This window comes from Castor canadensis, chromosome 4, assembly GCF_047511655.1.
Source record: "Castor canadensis chromosome 4, mCasCan1.hap1v2, whole genome shotgun sequence".
Taxonomy (NCBI): Eukaryota; Metazoa; Chordata; class Mammalia; order Rodentia; family Castoridae; genus Castor; species Castor canadensis.
Window position 1 is genome coordinate 172,840,661 of NC_133389.1, and position 13,597 is coordinate 172,854,257.

General features: G+C 37.5%; 1 long non-coding RNA gene across 2 annotated transcripts in view; it reads left to right on the plus strand.

The window, feature by feature from the left end:
- The window catches only part of LOC141422402 (uncharacterized), a 79,333-nt gene that overhangs the window by 34,297 nt on the left and 31,439 nt on the right, over positions 1-13,597 (plus strand). For both annotated transcript variants that reach the window (XR_012446943.1, XR_012446944.1), the window contains exon 4: positions 9,685-9,870. This is a non-coding gene — a long non-coding RNA (uncharacterized lncRNA). The remainder of the gene's footprint in view (positions 1-9,684; positions 9,871-13,597) is intronic.

Below are 13,597 nucleotides of genomic sequence, written 5' to 3' on the forward strand. Positions count from 1 at the left end.
CTGGAGACCCAAGCAACATAAGAGTGTTTTCTCACAGTTCAGGAGGCTAGACGTGTGAGGTCAAGGTGTCCACAGGTTTGTCTCTCTCTTCTGAGGCCTCTTGGCTGGCAGATGGCCTTTTTCCTGTGTGTACATCCCTTGTGTCTCTTCATCTTTTTACAAGGATCCTAGTTCTGTTGGATCGGGTCTAACCCTTATGGCCTCCTTTAACTTTCATTACCTCTTTAAAGGTCCTGTTTTCAACACAATCACACTGGACATAAGGGCTTCAGAGAGGACACAGTTCAGTCCAAACCACTCTTCCATGGTGTATCCACTGATGACTAGATTTTTTTTTGCAGTGCCGTGGTTTGATCTCAGGACCTTGTTCTTTTTTTTTTTTTTTTTTTTTTTCATTTTTCTTTTATTATTCATATGTGCATACAAGGCTTGGTTTATTTCTCCCCCCTGCCCCCACCCCCTCCCTTACCACCCACTCCACCCCCTCCCGCTCCCTCCCTCAATACCCAGCAAAAACTATTTTGCCCTTATCTCTAATTTTGTTGTAGAGAGAGTATAAGCAATAATAGGAAGGAACAAGGGGTTTTGCTGGTTGAGATAAGGATAGCTATACAGGGAGTTGACTCACATTGATTTCCTGTGCATGGGTGTTACCTTCTAGGTTAATTCCTTTTAATCTAACCTTTTCTCTAGTTCCTGGTCCCCTTTTCCTATTGGCCTCAGTTGCTTTAAGGTATCTGCTTTAGTTTCTCTGTGTTAAGGGCAACAAATGCTAGCTAGTTTTTTAGGTGTCTTACCTATCCTCACCCCTCCCTTGTGTGCTCTTGCTTTTATCATGTGCTCATAGTCCAATCCCCTTGTTGTGTTTGCCCTTGTTCTTGATAAGTAAGCACTCTACTACTTGAGCCACACAGCCAGCCCTTTTTGCATTGGTGGTTTTTCAGATAGAAATGAATTCTTTTTTTTTTCCTTTTTCTTTTATTATTCATATGTGCATACAAGGCTTGGTTCATTTCTCCCCCCTGCCCCCACCCCCTCCCTTACCACCCACTCTGCCTCCCCCCCCCCCCGTCAATACCCAGCAGAACTATTTTGCCCTTATTTCTAATTTTCTTGTAGAGAGAGTATAAGCAATAACAGGAAGGGACAAGGGTTTTTGCTAGTTGAGATAAGGATAGCTATACAGGGCATTGACTCACATTGATTTCCTGTGCGTGGGTGTTACCTTCTAGGTTAATTCTTTTTGATCTAACCTTTTCTCTAGTTCCTGGTCCCCTTTTCCTATTGGCCTCAGTTGCTTTTAAGGTATCTGCTTTAGTTTCTCTGCGTTAAGGGCAACAAATGCTAGCTAGTTTTTTAGGTGTCTTACCTATCCTCACCCCTTCCTTGTGTGCTCTCGCTTTTATCATGTGCTCATAGTCCAATCCCATTGTTGTGTTTGCCCTTGATCTAATGTCCACATATGAGGGAGAACATACGATTTTTGGTCTTTTGGGCCAGGCTAACCTCACTCAGAATGATGTTCTCCAATTCCATCCATTTACCAGCGAATGATAACATTTCGTTTTTCTTCATGGCTGCATAAAATTCCATTGTGTATAGATACCACATTTTCTTAATCCATTCGTCAGTGCTGGGGCATCTTGGCTGTTTCCATAACTTGGCTATTGTGAATAGTACCACAATAACTCTAACCTGAAGAGAACACCCACAGAGTGGGAGAAAATATTTGCCAACTATACATCAGACAAAGGACTGATAACCAGAATATATAGGGAACTTAAAAAACTAAATTCTCCCAAAACTAATGAACCAATAAAGAAATGGGCAAGTGAATTAAACAGAACTTTCACAAAAGAAGAAATTCAAATGGCCAGAAAACACATGAAAAAATGCTCACCATCTCTAGCAATAATGGAAATGCAAATTAAAACCATGCTAAGATTCCACCTCACCCCTGTTAGAATAGCCATCATTAGCAACACCACCAACAACAGGTGTTGGCGAGGATGCGGGGAAAAAGGAACCCTCTTACACTGTTGGTGGGAATGTAGACTAGTACAACCACTCTGGAAAAAAATTTGGAGGCTACTTAAAAAGATGGACATCGATCTACCATTTGATCCAGCAATACCACTCTTGGGGATATACCCAAAAGACTGTGACACAGGTTACTCTAGAAATGAGTTCTTGCCTGGGGCTGGGCTTGGATCCTTCTGTCTATGATTCCTGTGTAGTCGGGTTAACAGATGTGTGTAACCATGCCAGATCTCAGTAACTTTTCCCCAGCCTAGCCTCAAATCACAGTCCTGATCCCTGCCTCCCTAGTAGGTGGGATAACAGCTTTGAGTTACCGTGCCCTGCACAGATTCTTTCTTTATCGACTCCTAATGCTTGCACAGCTAGCAACATTCATGTTGGTAGCAATATTTTTTTAAACTTTTATGACATTTAATTTATTTTTCTTATACATTGACAGAATAGAGAATATCATAGGATTTTCAATCTCCTGATGCATGGAGCTAGTTTCATAACCATTCAAAACAATGATCAGATGTCTATTAATATTTTAAAGATTGCTACTTCTCACTATCACGTTGTGAGCACCAAGAAGATGAATTAAATTATATGTCAATGGCATTCTTGATATCTACATACTAATGAAAAATATATTTCACATTTATGAGGTTGGGAAAAAAACTTACATAGGCCTCAACATTGTGGCCCTTGTGTCTTTGTAAATTTAACCTAGGTCTCACTGTTAGTGGGCCAAGCTTTTAGTTACCAAAGATACTTGTAGCTGTACATTCTGAATTCCAGAAAATTATCACAGCCAAGCAGGAATGGTGATTAACAGATCAATTATTATTTATTCCACATAAAGAGCTTCTTTTGCAACAGTTCTAATAATATTTTGCAATATTGTAACAGACTCATTCCTGGAGAGGTGCACTCATGAACATATCAATGTAACTCATATTTTCATATTAGCATACAGCTTTCCTAAACCAGTGGTGAAAATAGAATTTGAGTTTCTGGTGATATTTTCCAATTAGCTATTCATGTGTAATATTATCACAGTTGTGTAATATTTCTTGCCAGGATATTAGATTAGAATGAAAAAATTTAGGAAAGTACGTCTTAGTTGTGGGCTTATTTGGTGGTACTGGGTTTTGAACTCAGTTTTGCACTTATGAGGTAAGCACTCTATTGTTTGCATCATGTCTCCAGTTCTTTTTGCTTTGGTTTGTGCATTTTGTCTCGGGTCAGCATTGGGCCAGGACCACCATCCTCTTATCTCTGCCTCCCTCCTACCTGGGATTATAGGAATGTATCACAGTGCTCCCACTTGTTTACTGAGATAGTCTTGTTAACTTTTTCCTGGCCTGACCTCAAACTGCCAACTTCCCATCTCTACCTCACAAGAAGCTGGGATTATAGGCATGAAGTACCACACCTACAAAGTCATTTAACTTTTAAAAGAAATAATTAGTTAAATGAACAATATATAGATTTTTAGAAAGGAGAACTATTACTTTTGCTATATACCTTTCTTTAAACAGTGCAGGAAAATGTAGATTAAAAATATGTTTATAGTTACCAAATTTTAGATGATTGTATAAAGTGGAATTATATTCAATTTTTATTTTGTAGAAACTGACATTTTTAATGTCCAAAATTTATTGGGTACTGTACTATTTCAACCTATTAATACTGACATAACAGTCCCACAAAAGGACATTTTATAATTTTATTTTTTAGTATATTATTTCTCTTGTTTTGCTGACTGTATTTTGCCTTAGATGTCCTGTGGTTTATACCATCTGTGATACTGATTCACTCAGACAATATTCTAAAGCAGCAATTATGAAACCATCTAAGAAGAAAGAGCAGCTTTGTTTTGCTTTGTTTTCAAAATTCCAAATTTATTGCCAAGCAATACTTTTTAAAACAAATATAATAAAACAGAATTATTTTTTAAAAAGAAACTAAAGTGACATACAAACTGTAAACCTCCTTTTAAAAAGGATTGGATTCAATTTACATAAAAATACTCAGTCAAAATTCTATAAAATCATTTAAAATGTTTCTATGCTTTCTTGTCTGGGACCAGTAATATGCAGCAAGTTTTCAGTATTTCTTAAGATACAAAACAAGATTTAAAAAACCCCAAAGTCTGTGTATAAAAATAAGCAATGGATAGGGTGTGCTGAGAAATTTTGATTGTAAAAGGTAGGAAGAAAAGTCAACCTGAGAAAGTTAAAGTCTGAGCTAACCCATGAATGAAATGAGAGACCTGACATGGGAATAACCAGAAAAATATTGTTCTTAGCCAAAGGAATGGAAAAGAAAAAGCCAAGTAGAAGTGGGGGGGCGAAGAAGAAAGTGAAGAAGGAGGAGGAAGAGAAGAAGAATGAAGAGGAGGAGGAGAAAGAAGAAAAAGGAGAGGAAGAGAAAGATGAGGAGGAGAAGAAGGAAAGAAGGAAGAGGGGTAGAAGGTAGAGGTGGAGGAAAGGTCATATCTATTGGGTCTTGGGAGGACTTTATATTTTGCTCTGACTGCTCAGATGGGAAGATCTTTGGAGACATTTTGAACAGAAGAGAGTGGTAATCTGAGTTTTTTTGGGGAGAGGATCCCTCTGTCTGCTAAAGTGAGAAGACTGTAGAGGTTCTTGCCAGAAATGAGGAAATCTAAATGATTAAGAAGTTTCAAAATTTTTGACTACCAGTGACAGTATGAAGAAGACAGTGACTTCAAGATACACCTTGAAAAAATAACTAAATATTTGCTAATGGATTGAATATGCAGTGTAAGAGAAGAAAGGCTGAGTTCAAGTTTTTTGCTTTGTATTACCCTAACAAATTGGAAAGGTGGAATTGTCATTTATTGAAACAAGGAAGTCTGGTTATATTAAGTTTGAGCCATAAATCAGAAGATTAGTTGCAGATTGACTCATTTTGAGATGCCTATCATATCCTTAAGTGGACATGTTGAGCAGTTTGATCTGTAGAGAAAAGGAACTGCAAACAGAAAGCATAAAAACCTTCTAGAGGAATATTTGTTGTAAAGGGACTATGATGGATATGCCAATTACTCTGATTTACACAATATGTACATGCACAAAACATGATGTTGTACCCCAAACTACATATAATTATTCTATGTCAATTTAAAATAAAGTAAAACAAAAATAGTGTAAAGATTAGGAGAACTTCCCTGGCCATAACAGAAATGTGAATCAAAACTACATTAAGAGTTCACCTCACCTCCATTAGAATAGCTATTTTCAAGAACACAAAGAGCAATAGATGTTGGTGAAGATGCGGCAAAGCAGGAATGCTATAGACTGTTGATGGGACTGTAAATTAGTACAACTATGGAAAGCAGTATGGAGATTCCTTACAAAACTAAAAACAGAACTGCCATATGATCCAGCAATATCACTCCTGGGCATACATCTGAAGGAATGTAAGTCAGAATGCAATGTACACTTACACACACGTTTATTACAGTGTTATTTACAACAGTCAAGCTATAGAAACAGTCCAGATGCACTACAACTGATGAGTGGATTAACAAAATGTGGTATATTCTGGCAACCTGACTAAAATGAGGAGAGAAAAAAACCCAAATCAGTAAAATCAGAAATGCAAAAGCGGAGATAACAATAAACACCATAGAAATCCAGGAACTCATCAGAGACTACTTTGAGAATTTATATTCTAATAAATTTGAAAATCTTGAAGAAATGGACAGATTTCCAGATATTTATGACCATCTAAAATTGAACCAAAGGACATTAATCACCTGAATAGATCTATAACACAAAATGAAATTGAAGCAGCAATAAAGAATCTCGCCCCCCAAAAAGGTCCAGGACCTGATGGATTCTCTGTTGAATTCTATCAGACATTTAAAGAACTAATACCAACCCTCCTTAAACTGTTCCATGAAATAGAAAGGGAAGGAATACTGCCTAACTCATTCTATGAAGCCAGTATTATACTCATCCCAAAACTAGACAATGACACCTCCAAAAAGGAGACCTATAGACCAATCTCCTTAATGAACATTGATGCAAAAATACTCAATAAAATAATGGCGAACCAAATCCAACAACACATCAGAAAGATCATTCACCACAACCAAGTCAGCTTCATCCCAGGAATGCAGGGGTGGTTCAACATACACAAATCTATAAATGTAATGCAGCACATTAATAGAAGCAAAGACAAAAACCACTTGATCATCCCAATAAATGCAGAAAAAGCCTTTGATAAGATCCAACACCACTTCATGACAAAAACTCTAAGAAAACTAGGAATAAAGGAAAGTACCTCAACATTATAAAAGCTATATATGACAAACACACAGCCAGCATTATACTTAATGGAGAAAAACTGAAACCATTCTCTCTAAAATCAGGAACCAGACAAGGATGCCCACTATCTCCACTCCTATTCAACATAGTACTGGAATTCCTAGCCAGAGCAATTAGGCAAGAAGAAGGAATAAAAGGAATACAAATAGGTAAAGAAATTGTCAAAATATCCCTATTTGCAGATGATATGATCCTATACCTTAAAGACCCAAAAAACTCTACCCAAAAACTCCTAGATACCATCAACAGCTAGAGCAAGGTGGCAGGATATAAAATCAGTTTACAAATATCATTAGCTTTTCTATACACTAATAACAAACAAACTGAGAAAGAATATATGAAAACAATTCTATTTACAATAGCCTCAAAAAAAATCAAATACCTAGGAGTAAACTTAAAAAAGAATGTGAATGACCTCTACAAGGAGAACTACAATCCCTGAAGAAAGAGACTGAGGAAGACTATAGAAAGTGGAGAGATCTCCCATGCTCATAGATTGGTAGAATCAACTTAGAAAATTGGCTATACTACCAAAAGCAATATACTTGTTTAATGCAATTCCCATCAAAATCACAATGACATTCATCAAAAAGATTGAAAAATCTACATTACAATTCATTTGGAAACACAAGAGACAGCGAATAGCCAAGGCAATACTCAGCAAAAAGAACAATGCTGGAGGTATCACAATACCTCACTTCAAACTATATTACAAAGCAATAGCAATAAAAACAGCATGGTACTGGCACAAAAACAGACATGAAGACCAGTGGAACAGAATAGAGGACCTGGATATGATTCTACACAACTATACCCCCTTTATTTTTGACAAAGGTACTAAAAATATATGATAGAGAAAAGACAACATCTTCAGCAAATGCTGTTGGGAAAAGTGGTTATCTGTCTGCAAGAAACTGAAACTAGATCCATGTTTATCACCCTGTACTAGTATCAATTCAAAATAGATCAAGGACCTTAATATCAGACCCCAAACTCTAAAGTTGGTACAAGAAAGAGTAGGAAACTCTTTGGAATTAATAGGTATAGGCAAGGACTTCCTCAATAGAACCCCAGCAGCTCAGCAACTAAGAGAAAGTATAGACAAATGGGACTTCATAAAACTAAAAAGCTTTATACAACAAAAGAAATGGTCTCTAAACTGAAGAGACCACCCACAGAGTGGGAGAAAATATTTGCCAGCTATACATCAGACAAAGGACTGATAACCAGAATATATAGGGAACTCAAAAAACTAAACTCTCCCCAAATAATGAACCAATAAAAAAATGGGCAAGTTAACTAAACAGAACTTTCTCAAAAGAAGAAATTCAAATGGCCAAAAAACACATGAAAAAATGCTCACCATCTCTGGCCATAAAGGAAATGCAAATCAAAACCACACTAAGATTCCAGCTCAACCCTGTTAGAATAGCCATCATTAGAAACACCAACAATAACAGGTGTTGATAAGGATGTGGGGAAAAAGGAACCCTCTTACACTGCTGGTGGGAATGCAAGCTAGTACAACCACTCCAAAACAAAATTAGTATTTAAAATCTAAACATAGATCTGCCATATGATCCAGCAATCTCTCTCCTGGGGATATACCCAAAGGAATGTGACACAGGTTACTCCAGAGGCACTTGCACACCATGTTTATTACAGCATTATTTATAATAGCCAAATTATGGATACAGCCAAGATGCCCCACTGCTGATGAATGGATTAAAAAAATGTGCTATTTATACACAATGGAATTTTACTCAGCCTTGAAGAAGAATGAAATCTTATCATTCCCAAGTAAATGGATGCAATTGGAGAACATCATCCTGAGCGAGTTTAGCCAGGCTCAGAAGACCAATAATCGTATGTTCTCCCTCATATGTGGACTTTAGATCAAGGGCAAATACAGCAAGGTGATTGGACTTTGGTCACATGATAAGGTGAGAGCACACAAGGGAGATATGAGGAAAGGTAAAAATCCCCAAAAATATGATAGTATTTGATGCTCTCAATGCAAAGGAACAAATGCAGAAACTTTAAAGTGACAGAGGCCAATAGGAGAAGGGGATCAGGAACTAGAGAAGAGGTCAGTTTGAGAAGAATCAACTTAGAATGTAAGATATTTGTACTTGGAGGTAATGCTAGGAATCTCCCTGTATAACTATTTTTATCTCAACTAACAAAAATGCTTTGTCTTTCTTATTATTGTTTATACTCTGTCTTCAACAAAATTTGAGATAAAGGCAGAACAGTTTCTGCCTGGAAAACGGGGTGGGGGGAGAGGGAGGGGGCATGGGATAGGGGGAGAAATGACCCAGACATTGTATGCACATATGAATAAATGAAAAAAAAAAAAAAGAAAATGTGGTATATATGCACATTCTATATACACAATGGAGTATTATTCAGTCTTAAAGAAGAATGGAATTATGTTGTTTTCAGGTAAATGGATGGACCTGGAGATCATATTAAGCAAAGTAAGACAGGTTCAGAAAGACAAAGCTTGCATGTTTTCGCTCATATGTGGAAGATTGATCCAAAAGATAAATGTATAGACAAATACAAGCATGATCATATAGTCATTTATAAATAGAACATGTTTGTAATAGTGGGACTTTTCAGTGGGACTCAGAGGAGGGAGACAAAAAGAGAATACTAGAGTAAATAATAACAAAATACATATATATAGGAAGATGGCATAATGAAACCCACTGAAAGATATTGCATCATAGGGAAGTAGGTAGTAGATAGTAGATAGTAGAGAGGGTAAGGGAGAGTAGTAAAGTTAATTTGACCAGAGTGTAATATATTCACAGGTGAAATGGCACCTTGAAACCACTTTGAACAATGAATATAAACTTAAAATTGAAGGCCAGGAATATGGACTTAAAATTGAAGGACAAGATTATAATATAGGTGCTCTTAGGTGGTGGGAATTTGTGGGATGAAGGAGGATGAATGGAGGGAATAAAGGAGGGTGAATTTGGTATATACTTTATATACTTCTGTGAAATAGGCCCATGAAACCTTTTGTAATCATTTTAAGTAGGGGGGAGGGAGATGAGTGACAGTGTTGGCAGTGAACCTAACAAAGGTACATTTTAAGCATATATGGAAGTGTTGCAATGAATCACAATTTATGTAAAAGAACATATTGTTGCACCCCAAAACTGTAAACAATTATTATGTGTCAATCAAAAACAAAACAAAACACAAAAATAAGATAAAGGTTGGGGGTACTGTAGTATTAAAGTGTAAGACAGCAAATAGAATATTTTCATTATTTTTATGCTAATAGGAAATATCCATGAGAGGGAATGCTGGTAATGAAAGAGAAAAGGAGATGCCTTGCTGAGTTGATGTTATTTTCATCAGTGGGATGTGAACAGTATTTAGAGCACTCATGGAGTTTGGTCGCAGATAGAAGCGTGGAGAGGACACTCAGAGGAAGAGGAGAGCAGAGCATACAGGCACCAGTGTCCAGGTGGGTGGACGTGGTTGTGGTAGTGTTTTGTAAAAGTTTGTTCTGATTCTTTCTACTATCTCAGTGAAATAAAAAGACAGATTACAAGCTAGCAGTGAAGGGAGTTTATGTTTTAAGAGATTGAGGACAGAGATAGGAGCAAACCTAGTTGTGAGAATGGAAGCAAATAGACTAGGCAAATGTGATATAATCCTCAGTTAGCACCAAGGTCCCACATGTGACTGCCAGCCACAAAATCAGTGTGGGGCAAGATGGTAAGTGTTGTTTTCACCAGACTTGTACAGCTGTAGGCACAGATGAAGCAAGACTAGTTGTTTTGTCATAAAATACAGCAAAGTGACATAGTGGCAACATAATTAATTTATGCTGTTTTTAAGGTGATGATGGATTCTAGAATTTAGGTTGGCTAAGAGAATAAAGGAGGGTGTAAAAGGTAATGAAAGTTAATGAAAATGTGCAGAATCAATGGATCAAAGATTCTGAGTGGTGGATGGATTTCCAGGGTGTTTAGAAAGTAGAGTGAATGACATAGAAAAAGAAAATGTTGAGTGGAGGATGGGTTGCATGAAATTAAGATATTCAGTCTGTGGTATAACCATGAGGAGTTGAGGTAGGGGAAGACAAATGACAAAATGTAGGAAAGACTTCCTCTGTGGATATTAAAAACACCAAGTCTTAAAGACAGGAGTGGTTATTTAGAGAATGATAATGAACTTGAAGCTAAAATCTTCAAGGAATGAAAGAAAGTTAACAGAAGTGGATAAATGATTTCAATAAGTACGTCTGCTACTTGGTATTGATTCACGGTGTGTAACTGAAACTTGGAATTCTAAAAGATGAAAGAGAGATCAAATGATCTGCCAGTGTGGCAATAAAGAGGAAGAGAAGGATTTTGGAGATGAAAAATATTAGCCACTTTATGGATAAAAAACAAGAAATGTCTAGATTTCAATGGGCAATAACGTAAAAAGAATATTTTATAGAAAAAAGTTATAGAGATTTTGCTAATGAGTCTGGTATGCATACATTTTCATATGCATTCATATTCAGTTATGGGCTTAACTATCATGTCTTTTAGTTACAACATAGTCCAATGTAGCATGGTCAAATAGTGCCTCCCCAAATTTATATCTAGAATTTCTGAATGTGAGCTCAGATATAATTAAGATTCTGATGCTGAAATCACCCTAGATTTAGGATGGACTTTAAATCGTCTTTAGTGGAATGACACAGAGAGACATCAAAAAGGAGACAGAGTAGACAGTTCTGTGACAATGGAGGCACAGATAAGAGTGGTGTGTCTATAAGCCAAGAAAGGCCCAGGACTGCTGAAGTCACCAGAAGCTACCAAAGAGTCATGGAACAGATTTTCCCACAAAACCTTCAAAATGAACCAACCTTCAGGAAGACTGTACTTTTATCTTCTTTAACCCGTGAGAGAATAAAAGGTGTTTTAAGCAACCCAGTCTTTCCTCTCCTGCCCTCTCCTCTCCTCTCTTCTCCTCTCCTCTCCTCTCTCCTCTCTTCTCCTCCCCTCACTTCTCCTTCCCTCCCCTCCTCTCCCTCCCCACCACCCCATCTCTCCTTCTCCATCTCCCTCTCCCTTTCCTTCTCCCTCTGTCTCCTGCACTGACCACATTTGTGCTGATCTCAGTTACCTGGCTATTCTTGACTTGGAGTGCTGACCTAGGATAGTCTCAGCTAGGATAGAGTGGATTTTCTTCATGTGGTATCTCTTCCTCTAGCAAGATAGGAAAACTTGTTCACATGGCAGGGATCCAAGAGAGGTTGGGGAAATGTGGCACATCCTCAAGTCTCAATCTGCAGCATATGTTCTAACTACAAAGTCAGGTGGCCCAAACCAGAGTTAGTAAGGGAGCAAGCTCTACCTAAGGTGACAGCGTCAGGAGGGTGCCAAAATTGAGACATAATGCAGTCACTTTACAAAGAACAATTAATTACTTATGATGTTTGATTACATATTTTTCTGACAACCTATTTAATATTCAAATCACTTGTATAGATTTTTAATATTTGTTAGCTAATTCTCATTTGGTTTTAGCCTGTTTGCAAAAAGGAGTTAAGACAGTCTATAATCCCATTCATTCTTTGTAATGGGGGCAAGCCCTGAGAAAAGAAAGAAGGTAAATAACCCCATCCAATGGCCTTATCTGTGTGGTAACTAGACCTCCAGATAAATGGACCAATAACATTTTTTAATAAGAATTCATATCTATGGAATGTTCTTAATAAGATATCCCTGGTTTAACATTGTATACAGTTAATAAACATAAAATTTATGTATTTATAAAGTATGACTTCCTGGAATATATCATGTATAGAATGGATTTGTTTCACAAACTAAATGCTTAACAGAATGGAAGATAATGACCATCCAGAGACCCCTGGCCAGACAGTATGTGTCTGATGCAGGAAGGAAGTACAAGGAGCCCTCACCCCTCCCCACTCCTCTGACCAACTCTATTGCTTGTATCCTTAATTTCAAGATATCCTTGATTGTCTATATTAGCAAAGCTTAATCCTGTATGAGATCTCTAATTTGCGTGAGTAGGACTTGGCAACCCAGTTCTTTGGATTAGCACAGTCTATTAGTTTAAATAATATGTTAGTCATTTTTTATTTTTTTTTTATTTTATTTTATTTTTTTTTTTTTTTTTTCATTTTTCTTTTATTATTCATATGTGCATACAAGGCTTGGTTCATTTCTCCCCCCTGCCCCCACCCCCTCCCTTACCACCCACTCCACCCCCTCCCGCTCCCCCCCTCAATACCCAGCAGAAACTATTTTGCCCTTATCTCTAATTTTGTTGTAGAGAGAGTATAAGCAATAATAGGAAGGAACAAGGGGTTTTGCTGGTTGAGATAAGGATAGCTATACAGGGCATTGACTCACATTGATTTCCTGTGTGTGGGTGTTACCTTCTAGGTGAATTCTTTTTGATCTAACCTTTTCTCTAGTTCCTGGTCCCCTTTTCCTATTGGCCTCAGTTGCTTTAAGGTATCTGCTTTAGTTTCTCTGCGTTAAGGGCAACAAATGCTAGCTAGTTTTTTAGGTGTCTTACCTATCCTCACCCCTCCCTTGTGTGCTCTCGCTTTTATCATGTGCTCATAGTCCAATCCCCTTGTTGTGTTTGCCCTTGATCTAATGTCCACATATGAGGGAGAACATACGATTTTTGGTCTTTTGAGCCAGGCTAACCTCACTCAGAATGATGTTCTCCAATTCCATCCATTTACCAGCGAATGATAACATTTCGTTCTTCTTCATGGCTGCATAAAATTCCATTGTGTATAGATACCACATTTTCTTAATCCATTCGTCAGTGCTGGGACATCTTGGCTGTTTCCATAACTTGGCTATTGTGAATAGTGCCGCAATAAACATGGATGTGCAGGTGCCTCTGGAGTAACAGTCTTTTGGGTATATCCCCAAGAGTGGTATTGCTGGATCAAATGGTAGATCGATGTCCATCTTTTTAAGTAGCCTCCAAATTTTTTTCCAGAGTGGTTGTACTAGTCTACATTCCCACCAACAGTGTAAAAGGGTTCCTTTTTCCCCACATCCTCGCCAACACCTGTTGTTGGTGGTGTTGCTGATGATGGCTATTCTAACAGGGGTGAGGTGGAATCTTAGTGTGGTTTTAATTTGCATTTCCTTTATTGCTAGAGATGGTGAGCATTTTTTCATGTGTTTTCTGGCCATTTG